Source organism: Callospermophilus lateralis, chromosome 12 (assembly GCF_048772815.1).
Source record: "Callospermophilus lateralis isolate mCalLat2 chromosome 12, mCalLat2.hap1, whole genome shotgun sequence".
NCBI lineage: Eukaryota > Metazoa > Chordata > Mammalia > Rodentia > Sciuridae > Callospermophilus > Callospermophilus lateralis.
Genome location: NC_135316.1, coordinates 100,206,632 through 100,231,719, shown reverse-complemented (window position 1 = coordinate 100,231,719; position 25,088 = coordinate 100,206,632). Strand labels below are relative to the sequence as shown.

The 25,088-nt window shown below is 41.0% G+C and overlaps 1 pseudogene; it reads right to left on the bottom strand.

Moving 5' to 3' along the window:
• Nucleotides 1–14,837: 14,837 nt before the first annotated feature.
• The window catches only part of LOC143411509 (small ribosomal subunit protein eS6 pseudogene), a 58,005-nt pseudogene continuing 47,754 nt past the window's right edge, over nucleotides 14,838–25,088 (bottom strand).

The window sequence follows — 25,088 nt, the reverse complement described above, 5'->3', positions numbered from 1 at the left end:
CCAGTGACCCACTTCCTCCAGCCACGCCCCACATTCCTACAGTCACCACACTTAAATTCGTCAGACTAGGTAAGCTGATTAGATTACAGCTCTCACAATCCAATCATTTCACTTCTGAATATTCCTGCATTAACACAGGAACTTTTGGGGGACAGCTCAGATTCAAACCCTAAGAATCAAAATACACATTTAGTTAAGCTACAAGCAAGTGAGATTAATATTATTGAGAAAAGAGTTATAAAAAAGATTTTTCAATCAATTATTTTAAGAGAAAGTTGCCCCTAATTTTCACAGTTCTATTGTCTGCAGCAGGTAAGACTAGTTCTAAGGCCACTGGGTTGGCACTATATTGCTATTTTTAACATGTATAATGATTAAATCTAGAACTCAATATGAATTTGTGATACCAGATGATATGATTAATCCACTTGAAAGTGATGCAACATAGTAAGCTAAGCTTGCAGGAAATGTTAATTAAGCTAAAAAATTATTTAGGGCACAAAGGAATTACTTAATTACAAAAAGTATCGAATTCATCTAAAACTTTCATCTGTCCTTTAAAATGAGAGCAACATTATTTAGGATAGTATTTCCAGCCACACATTTAGGTGAAAAGAGTTTCAGTGCAGTGCAGCCATTAGGGCAAAAGCAACAAAATGTAACAGAACATTTGGCATTCCTTTTAACAGTCTTTAGCACCTCATTAAATTCCACCAATAAAAATATTTCATATTAGTGCTACATGTTTCAGTTTGGGTCTCCTACAGACTCTGAGACAAAGTTTTAGGTACAGTTTGTCTTGGAAACCTCACATTGGAAGAACAGGAAGTGAGACAGAGGAAGGGAGGGATGAGAGCTCACAGAGATGAATTATCAACCAGCTAGCGCAACTGGAGCTTAATCACAGCGGGAAAACCTGGTAGCCCACAGGAGTGAGGGAGCTGGGGCGTTTATCCACTGATTCCCTTTGGTACTGAGGCTACTCACCGTGGCAATTCCACGCCACTTCTGTCTGCCATGTGAGTAAGCAGAAAGGTGGCTAAGAGGTACACTTGGGAAGGGTGCTCAGAGGTGAGAAAGACTTGGGGATGTAGTGGGGCCCCACAGTACCTCCTGCACCAAGCTGCCTGGGCACTTCGTGGTTTTCTACTACAGTGATAGGAAAGACGTGCTGAGAAACTTAAATATGGAAATTATGGTGTGAGGATTTGAAGAGGAGGGAGGGGTTGTCCAACTCCCCACCCAGTCTTCCTGAAGCACACACCTTAGAAGTCCACCACTGTGTCTCGAGAGCCTTTCCTCTTTCCAATTCTTCTTTTCCCCATCCGTTCGCAAAGGATGTGGCCTGCAGGGTCTATTAAATTCTGGAAATGAACAGATGCCCTCACAGATGGTGGGATTTCACAACAGGAGTCACTTTATCACTATCCCTTAAGAACAGGGAAACATTCTCAAGCCACTTGTACAGAGTCCATCACATGTGTGAGACTACTGTACTTCCTCATCTCAATCAACAGTCTGCTTTTTGCTGGAGATAAGTGATTTCCCTTTATCACCCCACAGGCAGGCATGTCTCATCGGTTGGCACCAGATGTGTGTTCACTCATCTTACACTAGTTTTTATTCTGCTATGCATCATACCTTGGCTCTTTCCTCTTTCTATTCATGGTGGCTTAGGTGCGGAGGCTTCTGATCTTCTTACATTTTATATATAAACTAACATATTTATAGGTGGGAGCAGACATCTTCTACATCATCACACCCAAAGAACTACATATCAAAAGATGTATAATTTTATTATAAATTTTCCTTTGTCTCTTCTTTATATCAAAACAAGGATGCTATGTTGATTATCAAAATTATATATTGCATATTTAAGATATTAAAAGCAGTACAAAAGAATATTTGTTATAAAAGGCAGAGTTGGATTTCCTATGATTGGATATCTTTGGACGAGATGGCCCAACTAGGGCACAATGTAATTGAGTTCTGAACAGCCTAACACAATATAAAGACAATACAACTGTAGATAATATTCAAAATTACAAATCAGTTACATAAGACATTTTCTTAGACCTTCTTTTTAGAGGTATAACATACAAATAGGGGACCCAGGAGCTTTTAATTCTCTTTACAGCCATCTAGCCATATCCCATAATACCAACCATTAGATTATTTATATTTTATGTACAAATATAAGATTATCCTGTTCCTTGTGTATTTTTCTTTCCCCAGTATCATTTTGCTCTAGTGGAGGAGATCTTGCTTGCTATGGTTTAGCTCTTAAATATCCCTCCTTTCACATGTCACTTTCGTATGTGAAAGGGTGACTGCCCACCCTGGCACTACAGGGAGATGGTGGAACTTCTAGGAGGTCGGGCCTCATGAAGGGAAGTTAGGTCATTGGGGGGCATGCTCCTGAAGGGGCTATTGAGACCCAGGCTCCTCCTGTCTCTCCTGCCCCCTCCCTCCTCATGAGGTTAAAAGCCTTCCACAGCCATGATACACTGTGTCACCACAAGCACAAAAGCAGCAGGGCCAAGTGGTCATGGACTGAAAGCCCTGAAACCATGAGCCAAAATAAACCTTTCTTCCCTTTTATGTTGATTATCTGAAGTCTTTTGTCACAGCAATGGAAACCCAATTAACACATGCTCACAGTCATGCTTCGGTGATGAAGGGGGAAATGATTCCTGCCTACCCTGCATCATTGTTGATACCACCGGCTCATTTCCTAAGCCATCCATACTGAACAAATTGAATACTGTTCATAAAGGGGAATGTGATATAATGCCATGGGTTTATGTTCTCCCAAAGCTGCTCTTGAGACAAGGATTTGGATGTAAACTCTACCTCTAATAGGTTCTAAGAAGTCTAGTGATGTACTAGGGAAGGGGGACAGGGACTATCATCTGTGGTCACCTGGAAGTAGGTCCTATTAAGGACCCTCTGAGAGAGGTAGAACACATCCCAAAACTGTCTTACCAGTGCACAGAGAAGCTGGACTATTTGCCAGCTCCTTCCTGTGTAAGTCAACTTTTCATCTCTGTGACCAAAGTACCTGACAAGAACAACTTTGAAGAAAAAAAGTTTATTTGGGGGCTCATGGTCTCAGAGGTTCGGTCCATGTTGGCTGAGTCCATTGCTTTGGGTCTGAATTGAGGCAGACATCATGGCAGAAGGAAGCTGCTCAGCTCACCACAGCCAGGAAACAGAGAAAGTGAGGAGCTAGAGACAAAATATAATTCCAAAGGGCACCTCCCTGGTGACCTACTTCCTTCAGTCACATCCCACCTGCCTACCATTACTACCCAGTAATCCATTCAAAATTTTAATACAACAAATGGATTCCTGCATGGATTAGGTGAACATTCCCATAATCTAATCATTTCACTTCTGAACATGGCTACGTTGTTGCATGTGCTTTTGAGGAACATTTCCTATTCAAACCATAACACTTCCTTCATTGATTGAAGGGCTCTGAGGGTTATAACCCCTCTACACTTTCAGCCTGCTTCATGCATGGGCTGAGCACACTCCCAGGTCCAGAGAAAGCCCTCGGGAAGAGATACTGTATGAAAACTGTGCACGGAAGCTCTAACTGACTGCCAGAACAGGCAAGAGGTCATGATTGTGACACCAGCAGCATCTCCTACAAGTAAAAAGAAAGAAGTTCGTTCAAACTGCATATTCTTCCATTTCCCCTCTGGTCCCAGGCAGGACATCTTTGTGGGGCCAACATTTTCTTCTTGATGGCTACTGATAGGTGCTATGTAACTGACTCCTGTTGGACCACGATGAGGCTGCCTTGGATCCTTGCCAAGGTGCAAGTTGGATTTCAGAGAATCATCAAAACAGAAAAGATATGCCAAACATAGCAATCTCATCCCTGAGCAGGATGTATCCTCTTACAGAACTGCCCAGCCACCTGTCCATCACAGCAAGAACAACACTGAAGATAAACCTCCCCCAGGTGGTTTCAACAGAAATAGGAGCTGGTCTCTCCTTGATTTACTTTTAAGGTCTACTCAGAGATGCAAGGATCATTATTGGCTCAAATGCTTAATCTTGCTGTGCATGTCTGTGACCAATTCATGCTAATCAGCACACTGATTCAAATTCAGGTACTTAACATTCAAAAGCAAAATGCATTTTAATTTTTATTTCTCTTCTTCCCAAGGTTAAATAAAAATATTATATAGGAAATCATAAAAATATTATATAGGAAATCCTTCAGAACCTTTTGTGCCAATTTTGACAATATTGATTACTGTAAATTCATAGAAATGCAATCAAAATATACATTCATAATACACATAAAGATAGCATCATTACCATAGCAACAAATTTAAAAAGACACATTTAGAAAAAAATTTTCTAAATTTCAGAAAATAAGTTGAAAATGAAATACTAAAATCTTCCCACAATTAACTGCCCAGTTAATTTTGCTTATTAATTTCAGACTTTCTATTTTTTTTAATGGAAAGTTAAGTTCAGACCTTTCTTTCATCTACAGCTTCAATTCTCTGTGTGTGATGAGTTGAATTATTTCCCCTCAAAGACACATTAAAGTACCTCAGAAAGTGATCTTCTGTGGAAATAGGGTTGTTGCACGTGTAATTAGTTAAGATGAGGTCGGACTGGAGTAGGGTGGCCCGTAATCCAATATGACTGGTGTCCTTCTGTGAAGAGATACAGACCCACAAGGGGAGAAGGCTATGTGGTGACAGCAGAGGTCCAAATGATGCAGCCACAAGTCAAGAACTCCAAGAACTGCAGATCACAATCAGAAACTGGAAAGAGACATGGAAGGATTCTTCTCAACAGGATTCAGGGGAAGCAGCCTAGATTTTGAACATCCAGCCTCTGCAATTGTGAAAGAACAAATTCCTATTGTTTTAAGTCACTCAGTTTACGGAGCTTTTTATGTGAGTCCTAGGAAAGTAATGCAGTCAGCTTTGCCTTTAATTCTTATTTTTAAATGTCTTATTCTGTCTGCTCCTTATCTTTATCCCCTTTCCTCTCCCTTATTTCTACCTAGGTAAAAGCTATGTTGACACTTCCCTTCTGTCCAGCAACCACAAGACACAGCTCACCCTGTTCTTCATAGCAACCCCATCGTCCCAGAGGTGACACAGTGTGCCATTTCATATGCCATTTTTATTATAAAATCATGGAACAAAAAGCTGTGCAGGTAAATCTTTTTGCCCACGATTAAAAAAAAAAAATCCAAAATTGATTTAAGTAAAAGCTGTTTTTTTTCTTGATCTATCCAGTGTCTAGGAAAGACTTTTGGTCACTGAGTCACCTGGCTCCAGCCCGCTGGCAATGACCTCTCCCTCTGCTGGTGAGTCTGCAGTCCAGGCACCAGGACCAATTCTGGTCCCAGGCAAGGAAAGTAGAGAAAATCCCACCCACGTTTCTGCCATTTCTGCTGGATTTCATGCCTTTTGTGCCTTCTATATTTCTTGATCAAAGTAAGGACACATTTTCCAGTGGTCATCATGTGATTGTATTTTTTCTGCTCAACTGTGATCAGTGAATGCTTTTATTTTTATTCCCCAAGGTTTAGCGTACTGATTGGCACTCCATAGGTTCTCAAAATGCATATGTTGCAGGAATAACTGGGAGTGCCAGTCTTATTGGCTTCCTAGCTAACAGGGGATCTCCATCTGCTTGGCTCTCCAAATACAGTGTGCTCCTGTGTTCCCTCTGCTGCACTCTGATGGGCCAACACCCTTTTCATTGTGTGCTGACAGGTACTGCCTGTGGACAGTCATACCCCTCCCCGGATTGTGTGTGGAGACTGACTGGACTTGTCCTCACCTTGTCATGCAGGTGACTCAAATATGAATCCCAGGACCCTGGACCCTCCAGCTCTCCCCCACAGTATGGCTAAGGGATTTCCAGAACTATTGGAAGATGAATTATGTTGCAGGAGTATCTAGGAGTCTATGGCTGGTCGCCTTTTCTGTTGTTGCAGTGATGTCATATATGTGTAGGAGCTGGAGTTGCTTAAAAACGTTAAAGTGAAATGGTTGCTCTAATTTGCCAAATATGTTCCTTAGTCCTGCTAGTATTCCAGTACTTGTTTATAAGGAAATGATACATCACTGAGTACCTCACCAAGCCCCCAAAATACAAAAGAATAGCAGCTTGGGCTTTCTGAGACGGCTGACAGCAGTCTTGTTTCACCTGCAGGGTTTTGGTTTTGTTTTAGTGTTTGCAATACTGAGGGTGGAACCTGGGGCCTCATGCATGTTAAGCAAATGCTCAACCATGAGCTGCACAGCCTCCAAATGCATGTTAAAGAGGGTTTGCCCTGTGCAACATACCAGGTGGACAGAGTGGGACTCAGATGGAACCTGTGTGAAGGAGTCTGATTTCAAGGACAGAGAACCTTAGCTGGTCCTGATGTCTGTGTGTCCACTTGGCTAAGTACCCTTGACAAACCACTGCCTATGTGCTTTGACTATTCTTCCATTTACAATATACCTTCATTCCTGGCATCAAGTTTTATTCCCTTGCAGTTGCTCTATGTAGTGCCCTTGACCAAACCTGCTCCACCAGCCGGAGATGACTAAAGCTTGTGTTCAGTATCCTTTTGACTCATCTGTTCATCTATTTGAAGTGAGCTTTTCAAACTCTTTCAGCCTTTTCTTCTCCAGACTAAACATTGACTTTCAACCCTTTGATCATGTTCATTTTTATTTTGAATCCTCTCCAATTTTCCTTATTTTTTTTACATCAGAGCATTTAAATGGTGCATGAGACTCTACTCATAAACTAGACCCATAAGATGTCACTGATCACGACACATTTATTATGGTAACTGGCAAGTTCTATCCCTTACTCCAGATTTACTAAGGGAAAGAAAGAGACTCTACCTCAATTCGCTAAGAAACCCAAAGTTTGAATTGGTAAGGGAAAGAATATACTTGAATTTTTAAGACAAAAGTTGCTATTTAAAACAAACTATTCCAAGCAAATTCCCAGCAGAACCTTTCATTGTAGTTTACAGAAATTCCAGCCAAGAGTCCATCACACCAAATCTGAAAATGTCAGGGCCTTTATCAACAAAACCCCAACAATTTATAAGTATGGAGATTCCTCAAAAGATTAGGCATGAAAACACCATATAACACAGCTATGCCACTCTTCAGTATTTATCCTAAAGAATTAAAGTCATTCTACTACAGTGATCCATGCATACCCACATTTATAGAAGCACAATTCACAATAGCCACACTATGGATGGGTCTAGATGTCCATCAACAGATGATGGGTAAAAAAATGTGGTACATATACATGAAAGAGTTTTATGTAGCCATAAAGAAAAATTAAATTATGTAATTTGCAGGAAAATGGATGGAACTTGAGATCATTATGTTAAGTGAAATAAGCCAAACTCAGAAGGTCAAGGGTTGTGTATGTTTTCTCTCATATGTAGAAGCTAGAGATGGAAAAGGAAAAGAAAGATCTCATGAAAATCAAAGGGAGATCAGCAGAATAGAGGAAAGGGACCAGGGGATGGGAGAGAGTGGGAAGTGTTGGGGAGGAATAGTAATGAAATTATACTGTTTTATTGTGTACATGTGTGAATATGTAACAGCAAATGCCACCATTGTGCACAACTGTAATGCACCAAAAAATGTGGAAAAAATTTAAAAATGAAATAACCTCCAATCAGAAAAAAATATTCATATTCTGATGCCATATGTTATATAATATATATCATCTTCAAATGTGGACACAAGTGTATATCATAAATATAAAATTCATATTTAATTAATTATTTTTATTTTTGACCTTGCTGGGGATCAAGGTCAAAAGGCCATATACATGCTAGGCAAGGGCTATACCACTGAGCTACATCCCCATGCCCAATGTACATATAAAATATAAACAGGCAATAGTGCCACCTATGTTGTTCATGCCCTAGATACACTGTCGGAGTGAATAGTCTAGACACCTCTTCAGTCCTTAGATAGCTGGGATCATAGCCTGGTTCGAATCCCAGCTCCACACTCACTAGCTAGATGCTTGGGTAGTGCTACTTGACTCCCCTTGCACCTTGGTTTCCTCATCTGTAAACAGGGAATAATGATTATAATGATGCTTCTCTCTAGGAGTTTCCGAGCATTAAACACTAAGAAAAAAATTTAAAACACACTCAGGACAGGTCCTTCCCACAGCAAGTGCTTGCTCTTATTATTACCATTATGTTATTTTAGTAATCATGCTCTGAACATTGGCAAGGATGCTGAATTAGACCTGAAAATCAAGTCCATTTCTGCCAGAATGCTCATGAGACTGTTTGTTCCTAAAGTGGTAATTAGAAATGAAGATCTAGAACAGAATGATCCTTCCATTTGAAGAAGGACCTGAGAACACAGCTCCCAGGGATCCTGATTCTCTGGCAAATCAGGCTCCTCTTCCTGTAGTGTTCCCAAGCTGTGATAAAACAGGAGACAGACGATTCATTCTCCCTCCTCCTTCTTCCTCTGCTCTCCACCTTGGGTCTGTTTATGGCTGCAGCATCCCTCACCAGCCTGAGGTCCAAATGGAGCCTGGCACACCCAGGTGGCCACAGGTGCTATAAACAAGGAGCACAGGTGGTATGAACAATCAGCACACATATTTCTCTTGTATGTCAATTATATAGTAATAGCCTCCATTTACACAACTAAAAATGCTCTCTCCCAGCATTTAAAAACACAGGCTTAAGCGCTTAACTTTTATTTTTTCCACTTTTGATAGTAACACAGAAAAAGAGAATTCTTATTTTCCCCAGCTTGAAAGTTAACAACACAGACATGCCAACAAACTCCCTTAAAGCACTGGGAGCAATGGGGAGTGGTGGAGATTGTGTTGAACTGATTGACACATGTCCCTTCTGAAGAGTTGAGCCACTCCTAAGCTCTATGTTGGAATGCCACAAGGGAATGGGGGATCCAAACTGCAGCTCAGAGTTTAGATTTTAATGAAGAATCTTCCAAGTGTTAAATATTGGCTCACATCAATATATATGTAGGTCAACCAGACTAATGCCACAGGCAGACCTGCAGCAGATGAGCATCCATGATGCCCACTCCATAGCCTCAGAGGACACCACAAACATTGCAATTGAACATAGTGTCCATGGTTACCCCAGCTGGTGCAGCATGGTGACCCAGATTCCACCAGCCACAGTAAGCAATGATTTTTTGTCTCTGAGCAGAGTTCTCCAAGACACTGTTTAAACTTTAGTGTGTACAAGAACCCTCTATAATAATTGCCCTGAGACTCACTATCTGATATTCCGAGGGAGAGCCTTGGAGTCTATATCTAAAAAAAAAAAAAAAATTCTAATAGACTTTATTTTCTACAACAGTTTTAGATTTATAAAAAAGAAACTTGAGCAAAAGAGTTCCCATAAACCCAATTTCTCCCCTTTTGTTAACACCTTACGTTAGTATGACAATTAATGAACCAGTCCCGATACATTATTAACTAAAGCCCATACTTTCATTATTAAAGTCCATACGTTATTCAGGGTTTCTGAATGTTTGCTTAATGTTCTTTTCCTATTCCAGAACCATCCAGGTTTCCACATTACCCTTGAAGTTGTGTTTCGTTGGGCTCCTCCTGGCTTGTCATGGATACACACTATCAACCTGGCTTATCACTGTTGACATTGACCTTGATTGCCTCCCTGAGGTGGTGTTTGTCCAGTTACTGAAAAAACACTCTGCCTTCCACGTGGCAGTCCTAGAAGTCAGAATGCACGGCCACACTTACAGAGTGAGTTTGACCCCACCTCTTTGAGGACAGATTATCAACATAAATTATTAAGAATTCCTCTGCACAGATTTGTCTCTTCCTTTCCCCCGTTTGTTTATATCAGTATGGACTCATGGATATTTATCTTATACTTTGGATAAAAATCCAATACTATTTTGTTTTGTTGCTCAAATTGTTCCAACGGTGGCCACTGAAAGTTTTTTCTGTGATCTCCTGTGTCTCTTGGATAATCCTCCATCGTTGTGGGTTTTCGGCCTGCCTCTATAATGAACTCCTCAGGTTATGTGATGGAGGTGGTCCCAGGCCACACTGTGGGAAAGTAGCTATAGGAGTCGGCCCTGAACTCTGCTAAATGCGGAACGCTGCCCAGTCAGGGATTCCTTCAGCAGGTGAATAAGGGAGTAACTCCTCTGTGATCTTATTCATTCAGCAAACACTTACCAGGTATGATCTCCCTGCCTCCCCTCCGTTAGGGATGATGCTGTATGTTGGGATTACAGATCTTGCATGTGGTGTGCAGAGGGAGAAAATGTGGGTGCAATTCATAGGAAACAGGAAGAGAAATACCCACCAATCCTTTCACCTGTCCTTAGCTGTTCTTCCTGGAGACAATAGAAAGCACCCTGTTAAGATCTGAGGTCAGAGAAAGATCCCAGAGGACATGCACGGGAAGGGGCTGGACTCAAAGGCATCTGTGGAAGATTTGGCATTGAACTAGAAAAAAATTCTTTATCTTTTGAGACTGAAGGAAAGGAAACTGACTATAGGAATGTTTACGGATGGTGGTGTCAGAGTGGGGAAGGGGGTTTAAGATCACCTATAATGGTTTTGATATTCTGAGTAAAGCAGGAGACCAGCTCATCCTTCCTAGATGCCTGGGGAGGGCACTGAAGGTTTGAGATGGTGGTGAGGATTTGTCTTGTTGTAACAGAGTACCTGACACTGAATAATTTATAAAGAAAAAACTTTATTTATCACAGTTCTGGAGGCTGGGAAGTCCAAGGTCAATGCCAGCCAGTATCTATGAGGAGCTTTTAGCTATGTCCTCCTGTGGCAGAAGGGTGGGAGAGAGCAAACCCGCTCTGCAAGCCCTTTTTATAGCAGTCTTAATCTAATCACAAAGGCTCTGCCAAACACCGCCCAACACAGTTGCACTGGGGATTCAATTTACAACACATGAATTTGAGGGGACACATTCAGACCATAGTGGGGGTTGTATCAGGGGACCAGCAGCACAGCAAAAACTGAAAGGAGGGGTGTCCAACTACTAGTGGTGAGTGGAGAATCCCACATCTTTAAGTGTAACAATGGGGATGTGGGCTGGGAGCTGTGTCATTAGGAGATTTCACTGTAAAAACACCAAAGGGTGCTAACCAAACCCAGATGGTACAGGTGAGTCACTCACATAGCCTCTCCCTGGAATCAAGGCTCACTGTAGAGAGGAGATACATGAAGCTGCTGCTGCATCACCCCATAATGTTTTATAGGGAGCTTTTCTTTAGTAACTAGAAAAGCTAGTAACTTTTATCCTCTAAAATCAGGATAAAAATATAGTAAAGACATAAGCCAGAGTAGTCATTTAGCATTGAGTGTTAGGTACTGCACACAGATGTATGTGCTATAGATTATATGACTGACAACACAGTAGCTGTCTACAGCAGCGTCACTACCAATGTGTGAGGAATGCACTGTGCTCTGACAATACAACAGTGACCCTGTCATTCGGTGATAGGAATTGTCCAGCTCCCTCTTTATCTCACGGGACGCCCATCATGTGTGACCTGCCATTGACCATAACATCCTTATGCAGCATGTGACTATTTTTTTTTCTGTGAGTGATTAATATAAGTGACTATTAAAATAATCACCAACAACCTATAACGCTAACTAGGTAACTGGGAGGGTAAGAAAAAAGGAAGGAAAAAAAACAAGATATCATAGAATAAGCAATTACCACCTCTTGGGATGGGCTGGGCAACAAAGAGAAGCAGTTAGAATTATTAAAGCCTTGAAACAGAGTTGCGGTCCCCTGGGACTGAAACGGGATCTCTAAGGAGGGGTGTCCAATTACTAGGGATGAGTGGAGAGTCCTCTGTAAGGGTTGGAAACTCTGGCAACTGGAATCAGCTACTGCCACAGGCAGGAAGTGCCCCTACTGGTGAAGAGTGTGGCCAGGGTGTTGCTTACTCAGAGGGGCCGAAAGCAGGAAGGTCACAGGTCCCTCCTTCCTACGCAGCTCTGCTAACTGGTAGCTTGTACAGTCTCAGCTCATCACAAAGCCAGGCAGAGAAGCCTTGGTTTGGAGCTGAGAGGCATCAATTCAAGAACTGTCATGGAAAATATACAAAGCCACACGTGACATTTAGGAACTACCTCTGTGCACTTGAATCTGTATACTGGCTGACTTTCTCTTCTCTGATGTCTGTCAATTACATCTTGTCTTCCTAAGCCCTTGACGTATTGGAGGTTCCTTCTTATTCTAGGGGCCAGTCCCTGGTTCCCTTTGTTACTTACCCTTCTCCAGAAAATTCCTGATGGGTCTCCTGGTTCAAAAGCAACTGAACAAGTGTCTATCAATGAATAATGGGTAAACATCAGATAGTTTATACATACAATAAAATGTTATTCAGTCTTAAAAAGAAAGGTGATTCTGACACACGCGACAACGTGGCTGAATCTTGACATTATGCTCAGTGAAAGAAGCCAGACACAATAGGAAAGATATTTGGTGATACCATTTATGTGGAGTTTAGAGTCAGAAAGTTGATTGGTGGTTGCTAGAGGTAGGAGGGAGGAGAAAGAGGAGTTACTGTTTAAGGAATCCAGAGTTTCACTTTTGCAAAATGAGAAATGTTCTCTGGATGGATAGTGGTCATAGTTGCACAATAATGGGAATATAATAAATACCGCTCAACTGTACACTTGGAAATAAATGGTGGATGGCCCAGGCAGTATCTATGATGGCATGAGTTCTTCAGCACATTGCAAATGTGAATTTTACCCAGGCTGTAAGTCATGATGTCAGTCTTCATGAGGCCATATTGCTGTATCCCAACACCACATAAGAAGAGTTCCAGTAGCAAGGACTTCACAGACACAGCAACCATTATTGCAGTTGAGTTTTCATTCCAATCCTGAGCAAACCCTTCCAGGAACAGGAGTTCTTCCACCTGTTGCCAACCAAATGAGGAACCTAACAAGCTAAGGCTTTCTATAAAACCTTGAAGAAAACGTATTTGATGAGATAAACTTATTGTCATTGGCCACCAAGGAAAGTTTTGATCCAATGGAAATTTTCAGTTTTTTGAGGAACCAGACTTGGATTCTGGCCTTTCATTGAATTCAAGTCACCATAGCACCTCTACTACCAAGTCCAATTCTTCTCACTCTGTGTGATGAAGGCAGTGCTAACAGTTATAGTAGAGATAGTGGTTCTCTTTTCCATCATGATTAGAAGAGGCTATAGGAGGCTACTACTCAGAACCCATGAAATTTAGTCACATGGAAAAAGAAGAAGGTTGATGGCAAGTTTTATGTGTATTTGACAACAATTAAATATTCGAATGGCTTTTAAAAAAATATTCTTAGTTGTCAATGGACCTTTTTTAAAATTTATTTAAATGAAGTGCTGAGACTCAAACCCAGTACATGCTAGACAAGTGCGCTACCACTGTGCCATGATCCCAGCCCACAATTAAATATTTTTAAAAATGAACTAGAAACACAGTGGTGCGTGCCTGTAATACCAACAACTAGGGAGACTGAAGCAGGAGGATCACAAGTTCAAAAGCATCAGCAACTTAGTGAGGCCCTAAGCAACTTAGCAAGACGCTGTTTCAAAAAAAAAAAATTAAAAAGGGCTGGGGATGTGGCTCAGTGGTTGAGCGCCTCTGAATTCAATTGCTGGTACCGGAAAAAAAAAAAAAAAAAAAAAAAAAAAACTAGACAAAGGTTAAAGAGGATATGGGTGGGCAGCCCCCAGCCTGATGTATGACACATGCCCCCATCTTCCCACAGTAATTCATTCCCCAGCTCATTTTGGTGAGCAACATTTTCCAGGCTTTGCTGAGCAAGTACCTAGTGCTATGCGCTGATCAGCCCCACTGCACACCTACCCCCAGTGTATGTGTGCAAAGGCAGCATTCCCCTCCATTACTGTGACGAATGATAAGCTATTTCTGCAGATAAGAATATCTACTATGGAGTATTTACAAATATGCCAGAGCCACAGCTGTACTACCCACAATTCACCTGATCATTTCCATCTTACAGATGAGGAGCCTAAAGTTCAGACAGGTTGTGATTCATTTCAAGGTCACCTTTCTGCCATGTTGAAGCAGGCTGTGTCCCAGAGCCTGTTCTTAGTCATGGGACTCTATCACCCCCTAGTGGTCTACCTGGTCTTACATTGTCTCACCTGTAGTTCAGACCCAGGTAGGATCCCCAGCCTTTCCTCAGTAAGAAGTAACGTCCCATCATTTTCTGCTCCACACCAGGCTTCCTTCCTTTGCTCTGGTGCCACACTGGCTGTGTTGTGATAGGTGGCATCAGGGCCTGAGTTCTGCTGCATATCTAGCGAGGTGCTCATGATTCTCAGCCCCCAGGAGCATCGCTGGTGGCTTCGAGGTTCCTGCAGGATTCTGAGGTGTTGGTCACATTTGTCACAGACTTAAGAATCTTCTTATGTCTTTCTTGCTGTGGAGATTCTTGGAACAGGTTACCAGGATCTCTATATTCTGGAAATCTCCAAGATTTCTACGCCCTGGCGTTTTTGGAGTAAACAGCTTTCCAAATGTTCCCTTCGATCTGAGTCCTCTCCATGAGGATAGGTGGAGTGGGTAGGGTTTTATTTTACTATTTTGCTTTGGATATTTTTTAAAAATTTCTTTTTTGTTGTCTATTTATTTACTTTTATGTGGTGCTGAGGATGGAACCTAGTGCCTCACACATGCTAGGCAAGCGCTCTACCTCTAAGCTATAGCCTCAGCTCCATGGATTTTTTTTTTTTTTTGTGGGGGTCGTATTTATCTGTTACTTTTAGCAAATCTTCTTTTTCAACTGAACTGAGACTTGGAGACAGAAGCCCTTAGAGAGACTACTTCTGTTTCCTGGCAATCTGTTCTTGGTGTTTTTCTTTAGCTTCCTTCTTTCTCTTGGTTCAAAGTTCAGCATATTCTGTGGACTCTTTATTTCTCTTAGTTTGCTCTATCTTTGGAGCAATACAAATGTATGCAGAACCAAGATGCCCAACCTTAGGCCCTTTGGTCCTGGGTTTCTTACCTTCTCTGTCAAGGGTTTTCTAGTCACATATTGGCAGATATAATATTCTCCAGAGAGGTCCAAAAGTTTGGATTTGGCCAGGTCTTTTGGGCCTTGGGCAACCAGGCACAGTGGTATCAGTTAGTCTAAGATTATCCTCTCCCTTTTTTACAATAACCACTGAGAGTACTTTCATGGGCATCCACAATGCAAATCCAACCAGATTTGTGCTTTCTTTTTCCACTTCTCCTTGGAAAGCCTCTTACTCAGTAGCAGGCAGACATAGCCATGGATCAAAACACCTGGTTCTTGGAAAACCCTTGTTCATTATTCCCATTGTTGACTTGGTCATATAACTCTTCCTTTCCTCTCCCAGATTGTCAGCAGTAACTTCTGTGGTCGTGTGTTTCTTTAAAAGGGTCTGAAGTTTGCCTTCACCACCCATGTTGGTAAGTTTCTGGAAGCCAGTGACTAACAAGGAGGTGTGCAGGTTCATCTTGAAGTGGTTGTCATCTTTATGGGACTACAAAAAAAAGAGAAGTCAGCTAGGGGGCCAACTGCACAGATTATGTCTTAGAATTAGAATTCCTGCAAGCCATAAAAGGACTGACTGTCCCGTAGCCATGGCAAGAAGTCACCACCAGAACTGGTTTTACATCTGGTCAATAAATCAATGACCACTTACCTCAGTGAGGGTACTTGCACCAGCTGATCAATCAGTGGTCTGCAGGCCTTAAAGAAACACACCTCTGAGTGTCAACCAATGAACAACAGCTCCGATGGAAGCCACACTTCCACAGAGGGGCTGTTTTCCAAACCCTGTGTAAGACAGTTCTCCCTCTCTCCCCCTCCCCCACCCTGTGTGTGTGTGTGTGTGTGTGTGTGTGTGTGTGTGTATGTATAATCCTCTTCCTTTTATACATATATTTATATGTAATATACATTTATACATATATATGTATATACAAAATATATATACATACATAAATAAATACAAATATATATATTTGTTTCTTTGAGCTTCATTCTTAATTCTTATTGGTGGATTATAATTATACATAATAGTGGAATTCATAATTCCATATTCAAATATACACACAAATATAATGATATAATTTGGTTAATTTTGGTTTCCATTATCCATCCTTTTCTTCCCCTCACCCTTTCCCTGGTCCTCTTCCTCTATTTACTGGTCTCCCCTCTATTTTTGTGAGATTCCCCCCACCCACCCACCTCTTTCACATATGAAAAGAAACATACAATCCTCAGGTTCCTTCCATTTATCTGCAAATGACATAATTTCATTTTTCTGAATGGCTGAACAGAACTCCATTATGTATCTACACCACATTTTCTTTACCATTCCTCCTGACGGACACCTAGGCTGGTTCTGTGGTCTGGTGATTGTGAGTTGTGCTGCTGTAAACATGGGAATGCGTTCAGCACTCTATTCTGCTTGGAGAGACTGAGCCCATCCAGCAGAGCTCTCCTTTGCTATGGTAAGCAATAGATTCGGTGGTTTGGTTTTCTTATTTCAAGAATTAAGTAGTGGTCCTGTTGCAATCGAACTAGAATCATCCTCTCTAACTTGTTCATAACTCTCATGGATAAGTCATTCCCCAAGCATTCCCCTTAGGCATCTCCATTCGTAGCCCTGGTGGACGGGCTTCAAAGACCTCAGAGACCTCTGCAGTGCAGGATGATAGGGAAACAGACAAAACAAATACCCGGAGGCTTGAGTTTGAGAACCACCAAGACAGAGTTGTTCCCAGAAGTGAGCAACCAAGAAGGAATGTGAGGAATTTAGGCCGTGCCAGAGGGCAAATATGAGGACCTTCCAGACATTAGTTACTACACTGGATGACAGGTGCTGATCGTTACAGGTGATCTGCTTGTTTTAGAACAGGTGTCAGCAAACTACAGTCAATGGGGCTACACTTGCCTCTTCTCCCAACCCCCTGCCCCCTGCCTTCCCTTTCATGTTTCTTAATAGACTTTTAGAAGTTGTGGTAAACTATATATAATATAAAACTTATCATTTTACCCATTCTTAAGAGTAAAATTAAGTACATTCACAACACTGTGAGACAGCCACCACTATTTCCATATCTATTCCCTCGTCCCATAGAGTTTCAACTCTGTATTCATTAAATCATGACTTCCCATTCCCCCTTCCACCCGGTTTCTGATAACCACTATTCTAGTTTCTGTCTCTAAAAATCTGTCTATTCTAGAAACCTAATGCAAGTGGGGTCACATGATACTTATTCTTTTGTGTCTGCTTCCTTCACTTAGAATAATGTCTTCACCTGTGTTTCAGCCTGTGTCAGAGTTTCCTTCTCTCTTTTTTTTAATTGCTTTTATTTTTTAAATACATGACAGTGGAATGCACTATAATTCTTATTACACATATAGAACACAATTTTCATATCTCTTTTGTGTATAAAGTATGTTCACACCAATTCATGTCTTCATACATGTACTTTGGATAATGATGACCATCACATTCCAGCATCCTTGCTAACCCCCTGCCCCCTCCCTTCCCCTCCCATCCCTCTTCCCTATCTAGAGTTCGTCTATTCCTCCCATGTTCTCTCTCCCTACCCCACTATGAGTCAGTTACCTTATATCAGAGAAAACATTCACCATTTGTTTTTTGGGGAAATTGGCTAATTTTACTTAGCATTATCTTCTCCAATGCCATCCATTTACCTGCAAATGCCATGATTTTATTCTCTTTTATTGCTGAGTAATAAAATCCATTGTGAGTTTCCTTCTCTTTCAAGGCTGAATAGTATTCCATTGTACAGGTGTGCCATATTTTGTTTATTCATTCATCCATTGATGGACTTTTGGATTCTGTTCCTTTTAGCTGTTGCGAATACTGCTATTATTACATAGCACCTACATAATATTCTTTCTTTTCCCTCTGTTATTCAAAGACTAAAACGTTTACTAACTGGTTCTCTAGAGAAAAAAAAATCTATTGGCCTCCAGTTTAAGGGATGGGTTCAGGACAGAGACTGACCCTAAGAGGCAAGAGGTCAAGGAGTAAGATCAAGGTGTGACAGGGCTGGTTTCCCTTGAGGTCTCTCTCCCTGGCTTTTGATCAGCCCCTCTTATGGTAGCTTCACTCAGTCTTACTGTGTGTATCTGTGTCCCGATCTCTTCTCACAGGGAGACCAGTCATGTTGGATTAGGGCCACTCTAATGAGCCGGTCTGACCTTAATTACTCTTTAACTACCCTATTTGAAAAAGCAATTAGGACATCAATATATGGATTTTGAAGAGACACAACTCAGCCCACACGGGATGTAACAGGAGACACGGTTCCCCATGCAGGACATACCAGGTCTTCAACAGCACAATAGATTCTTGACCCAAGCTGACATCAATGGTATTAGAAATGAGTAGAGCTATCCAGACGTACTCTTGTCCTCGTAAACACTGATTCCCCAAACCAGGCAGGCCTGAGCCTGTCCGTGAAGAAAACTCTTTTCCAGGGTTTGTTAAGGACAAGTGCTGAAGACTTCCTGATTTTATTCTTGTTCATTAAGCAATTAATTGCAGAATTTCATAGATTTTTTTCCTCTTTTGACAATAAAGAATGAAAAAAAATCCAGTATAATTTTAGCAGCAATTAACCTGGATTCACACAGAAGCGTGTTTGCCCTGCTGAATGCAGCCTGCAGCAAGGGGTGGCCAATCCTGGACTTCTGCTCCCACAGTCTTCTCTGCTCTGCTGTGGAATGTCATTACCACTCTCGCCCCCATCCACAGTTTTTGCTTCTCTATTTCCAAAAAATAATGACCAGATGATGCTTTGTAGGAGCATAGCCAGATACACTTTGGAACCAAGAAATGACCCCTTCCCTCACTGGAGGCGGCTGTCACAGTCACAATTTTCTTTCTTCTCACTGGCTCAGAGGCAAAAAAATGCTACAGCTTTTGACCTATGACATGGAAAGAAGAAAAGACTGAAAAAAAGAAAAAACCCACAGATCCCCCTACTTGGATCAGCCTACTGCTGGAACAAGAATAGAAACTGAAATTTTTAGAACAAACCTTCACATGGACTGACCTTATTTCTGTCTAGGACACGAGGACGGATTCTAGTCAAATGAATTTGAAGCAGCAGAGCTGAAAGATCAAAGTGTGAGAACCATGATGAGAAAGCCCTTTTAAAAGACTGTAGAATCAGCGAAATATTTCTAGGATTCCGATATTTCTGGTTTAGGGAATGTAGAACACTCTGTCAGCGGTTATGTAGTGGTTCTTGATGTAGGAGAAGAGCTAGCTACTCACTTCCAAACTAGATTTAAGTACAGGGTATTAAACATGAAAAAATCTAAGATTTGGCCTACCAATATTTGATTTCAAACCTCTAATGCTGTTAGGAAAATAATTCCTTTTTTACTTAAATGTAATGCACTGCCTTCTTGAATATCCTCTCTAGGCTCTTTGTTACTGTAGTTTTATCAACACTCTCTTAGTCCTGCCAAAACAGAATACCACACACTGGGTAGTGGATAATGAAAAAAGAAATATATTGGCTTATAGTTCTGGAAACTGGCAAATCCAAGATCAAGGAGCCAGCATCTTCTGAGGACCTTCGACTTATCATCCAGGGTGGAAAGACAAGAGAGGGCAAGAGAGTAAGAGAGGTTCTTGTCCAGAGATAAGGGACCCACTCCTGAGATAATAGTGTTAATGCTCCGCTGAGGGCAGAGCCCCCATGACCCTACCAACTTTTATTAGGTCCCGCCTCTCGGAACCACTTTCCAAGACATGAACTTTGGGGACACAGCAGTTTTCATGGTCTGTCTTTGAATACGTTTTCTTGGACCTTCCTTTTCTCTCTGGTGTTTCCTAGTCCTGGCCTCAGTTGTCCCTCTTAGCTCTCAGGTTTTCCTGTGTGGATCTCACAGGCCCTTGGTAAGGATACCAGTGCCTCTGAGGATTAGTCCCAGAATTAGAGTGTAGTGCACGGAGTGACTGGTCTAAGGGCTTCTGTGTCTCCTGAGTTCCCTGGCCCACGGTGGGACGTCTCTCACCTTGTCAAATGACTTCATATCTGCAAATCAGAATAGTGCCTGAACATTGTATGTGCTTAGTAAAATTAGACTCTATTATCGCTGAGATGGACTCGAGCTAACAAGAATTTGTCTTCTCCCAGGCATTTGACATCAGGAAACCTGCCTTCCCTTCTCAGGTGTGATCCCTGAGCAGAGAGGTGGTTTGGTGCCGTCTTTAGCCCTGGTCCAGTTGTGTAATGTCTGAATTCTAAGATGTTCATGACATATTCATTCAACTACACCTATACAAAGAAGAAGGGTGGCTTCCTCATAAATGGGTCTCACATCTCGTCATTTAAATTGTAGTGTTAACACCTGCCCTCCAAGTGATTTGAATTGTGTTGAGATGATGTCTGCTTAGGATTTCAAATTCATGGAGTCACATATTAGAGGAAAGAGAGACCTAAAGATTCCAAATTTGACCTTCAACTATGGAATAGAATTCAAGTGTCCACGCTCCCTAGAAAGGCAACCATGTGAGCTTGCTTACTTCTTATACCTTAGTGTGATTTTCTCAACTTAGATCAGGTTGTGAGAGGTTGAGTCTGCCAAAAGAATCTGAAAGGAGGGAGGCCAACAAGGACAAAGGAAAGGTCATTGGTGGCTTCTGCAAGCAAAGTATTTGCTTCATGATTTTGTCTTCATTCCTGTTCTACAATAATAGGGATGGTTTTGATGTCTTCCTCATCACCCATTGTCTTGCCTTAATTAAGATCGCCTGAGTCTGTGCTCTGTTCCTGGCATGAAAACTGCTGCCCAGTCTTGGCACTACCATGAATTCATTAATAATATCAATGTACAATACTTGTGCTCTTATCCAAAGCGGGCTCCATCTCTCATTTTGGAACCATGTCTTATCATCTTGCAACCATTCAAGAACAAATATGATCTCTTTCTGAAACATCTTTTTTTTTTTTTTTTTTTTTTTTACTTTCTGTTGGGCCCTATAAAATCTCCTATGCAAAATGTATATTCTTTGTTCTACTCTCGCTTTCACCCTATTTTTCTGCCCTTCTTTGCAGAGTCTCATAGCATTTGCTGGTACTTGCCTTCTTTACCTCCTCACACACATTCTCTGTTCATCTGACTCCAGGCAGGCCTTGACCTACGATTCACTAACTCCTGCTCATTAAGGTAAGACTGAGGTCTTACCAGATCCAATGGTCAGTCCTTTGTCCTTAATGTCATTGGTTTCTCAGAAACTTTGCACATAGTTGATCATTCCCACCTTTTAAAAAAAGTTATTATGACATTTTTTTCATAGACTCCAAAGTTATAAAGATTAATATCATAAATATCACTGAGCCCACCAGGAAGCTTAAAAAGTAGAATATTTCTACTAGAAACCTTCATGAATCTCTCTGATTGCTTGTCGCTTCCTACTCTCTCACAGGTGGTTGCACTCTCCTAAATTTTGGGCTTTTTATTCCCTTGTCATCCTACATAATTGTACTATACATATGTATATCTCTAACAGTATTATGAACTTTATTATAAAAGTGGCAGCAATTGTGCATATCTTTTAATTTGATTTTATTCTCAACATTATTTTTTATTTGTGACTATAGCTTGTTTTCACTGCTGTGCAATATTCCATTACATGCTTGAATGAGTTATCTTTTGCTCTACAACAAATTACTCCAAAATTCAACAGCTCAAAACAACAATAAAATGCTTCCATAAGTCAGAAACTTAGGGGAGGCCTAACTGAGTTGTTGTAACTCAGAGTCTCACACACCAGGTGATCACCATGATATAGGCTAGGTTTGCAGTCACCTGAAGGCTTGGTTAGGGTGGAGGATTCTTTTCTGAGATGGCTTATTCATGTGACTGAAAGTTGCTTCTGGGTGCTGGGAAAAAAAATCTCAGTTCCTTTCCATGTGGCTACTTCTACGTGGACTGGTTGAATATCCTTACAACATGGTAGCTGGTTTCCTCCAGTCAAAGAGATCCAGGAGAGGAAGGCAGAAGTCACAATGACTTTTATAACCTTACCTTGGAATATCTTATTGGTTATCCAGGTCAGCTCTACTCTGTGATATCAGGAAGTGATGTTGGAGGCACCTTGGAGGCTGGATACTACTCTGACTACATCATAATTTATTCATTCTCTTGATGACATTTACTTTTTTGTTGTTTTGTTTTGCTGTTATATATGGTGCTGTTATGATCATGATCATTTTTGCTCAGGATTCCTGATGTAAATGGGCAACAGTTTCTCTAGAGGAATATTACCAGGCCATAGAGTATGTGCAACTTCAAATTTATTAGAAAATACCAAAATTGCTCCCCAAAGTGGTTGTACCAATTTATACGATCACCCACAGTGAATGATGTCTCCCACATGCTCTATGTCCTTGCCAATGTTGGATAACCTCTGAGGATTTAAATTTGCATTTTTCTGAATCACTAACGAGGTAGAACATGTTTACATATGTTTATTTGTCCATTTATGTTTTCCCTAAAGGGAAACGCCTCATTTTGTCATCTGCTGACTTTTCTATTGGGTTTCATGTCTTTGTCCTACGAACTTGCAGGAATTCTTTTCATTTTTTATTTTTATTTTTTTTAGTTGTAGATGGACACAATACATTTTATTTATTTATTTATTTATTTATTTATTTATTGGGGGGGCTGAGGATCTAACCCAGTGCCTCACAAATGCTAGGCAAGCGCTCTGCCACTGAGCCACCACCCCAGCTCAGGAATTCTTCACATAGTCGGGATTTCTAAGAAGCTTCTGGTGATATCTTTTCCCAGTTGTGCTTTGTCTTTTTACATTTTTAAAAGTGTTTTTGATGAATAGACCTTTTTAATTATTAGTTTTTCCCCATTGTGGTGTGTGCTGTTTATGTCTTTTTAGAGACATACTTTTATTCATCGAGGTCACAAAGGTATCTGCTTACAGTGCCTCCTAAAAATTTTGGTGAATTTTACCCTTCACATTCAGGTGCTTAATCCAAGTGAGATCTGTTTTTATATGCAAGGGAAAGTGGGGAACTAATCATGCCTGTTTCTGTGTGGATACGCTTGCTCAACTCTCCGGAAACGTTTTCTTCACTTGACTTCAGGGACATCAGGGGCTTGTTTCTTCCTGGTCTCCACTGATGGCGCTTCTTCCCCTTGCATCTTCTAAGTGATAGAATGCCTCAGAGCGCTTCTCCTGTCCGTCTAGACGCTTGCAACAACAGCTCTTTCTAGATAGCATCATTCAAGTCCATGGTTATGAATGACAACCCTATGCGGAACTCCCCACTTTTCTAGCTTGGCCCTCTTCCTTCATGTGGCCTCATGGCTCACTCCTTCCCTTCTCAGGCCTCTGGTCAAGTGCACCTGCTCAGTAAGGTCTTGCCTGACCACTACTTAAGAGAGCAGCACCTATCCCTCCCTATCACTTACCACATTTTATTTTATATCACAGCCTCATCAGTTACCTCCTGACCTTGCATTAGAAATCTATTATATATTATCTGTCCAGCACTAGGATATGTGCTTCACGGACTCTGATTTGTCTGCTGTGGAATCTAAGTGACTAAGAGCAGTGCCTGGCGTACTATAGATGCTCAATAAATGTTTATAATAAAAGAAGAAATTATAACTATTTAATATAATGCTCCATAGCTTTTGGACCTCTTTTATATGCAATCATATCCCTCCTAGAGCCCATTTAAGTCCTCAGAGCAGGAATTTGCCTATATTTGTGAATATTGGAACAATAACATCTCCTTTGGAGTTTTGACTCATATTCCGTGAACTTATTCCCAGTTCCATGCATTATTAGGTGTGTGATTGTCACTTGAAGAGATTGAACTACAACATCTCCAAGATAATTTCAGGCTATATCATCTGTCATTCAGTATTCACATAAAAGAATGCAGTTCTGATAAAGTGATAAGCAATTGAAATTAATAAATACACAAAGGTATTTGACTATGTTGTTTTGGAGATAAGGTGCCCCCAATAAGCTCATTTATGGGCAATGCAGAAATGTCCAGAATGTTCATAAGTGAAATGATTAGATTTTGAGAACTGGGACCTAATTGGTGAAGTAATCTATTTGGTAGATAAATGATTCGAAAGGACTACCATACTCGGTGGTCACTGTATTCAGGTAGTGTGTGGCTGGAGGGAGGAGGTCACTGTGAGTGTGCCTCTGAAGTTGATATTCTGTTCCTGATGGCTTGCTCGCTCTCTGCTTCCTGGCTTTCTTCCTCCATGCCCTTCCACCATGATATTCCACCTCATCTTGGGCCCAGAGAAATGGACCTGGCTGAGGATGGACTGAACCTCTGACACTATGAGCCCCAAATAAACTTTTCTTCTACTAAGATGTTTTTGTCAAGTATTTTGGTCACAGTGACAAAAAGCTGACTAACATGGAATACTAGAGTCTCAATTAATCCAGAGCTAAGCAGATAAACAGTTCTCAATTGTTTTGAGTAAGAATATATATATATATATATATATATATATATATATATATATATATATATATATATATATTGCTCCTGAGCTCACTCTGATTTTGATACCACCAAACAAAATACCAAAAAGCATTCTTATTCATCATGATGGTCAGCAGCTAATTTGCAGAATCATAGCCTGCATTTATATACAAGATTATTTATGTTTTGCTTCAGGATCTTTTAGGAGACCTGTAGACAACAATGTACAGACTTCTATCTACCATAAGTTATCCCTACACCAGTGAAATCTACCTGGTTATAGATAAAGATATGCATTTGGGAAATTTGAGCTGCCAGAGAAATCCATTCATTTACTGACTCTACTGAGAGTGTTTGAGCTTAATACATGAGAATTTAGTCATTTGTGTTCAAATGACTGGTCTGCACTCTGCCTCATTACCCAACAAGCATAGAATGAATTTGTGTACATCTCTCCCTGAGGACACAAGAAGAGAATGTAAAAGTGACATGAAAATAGATTTCTAATTCTCTGGGAAATCTGTG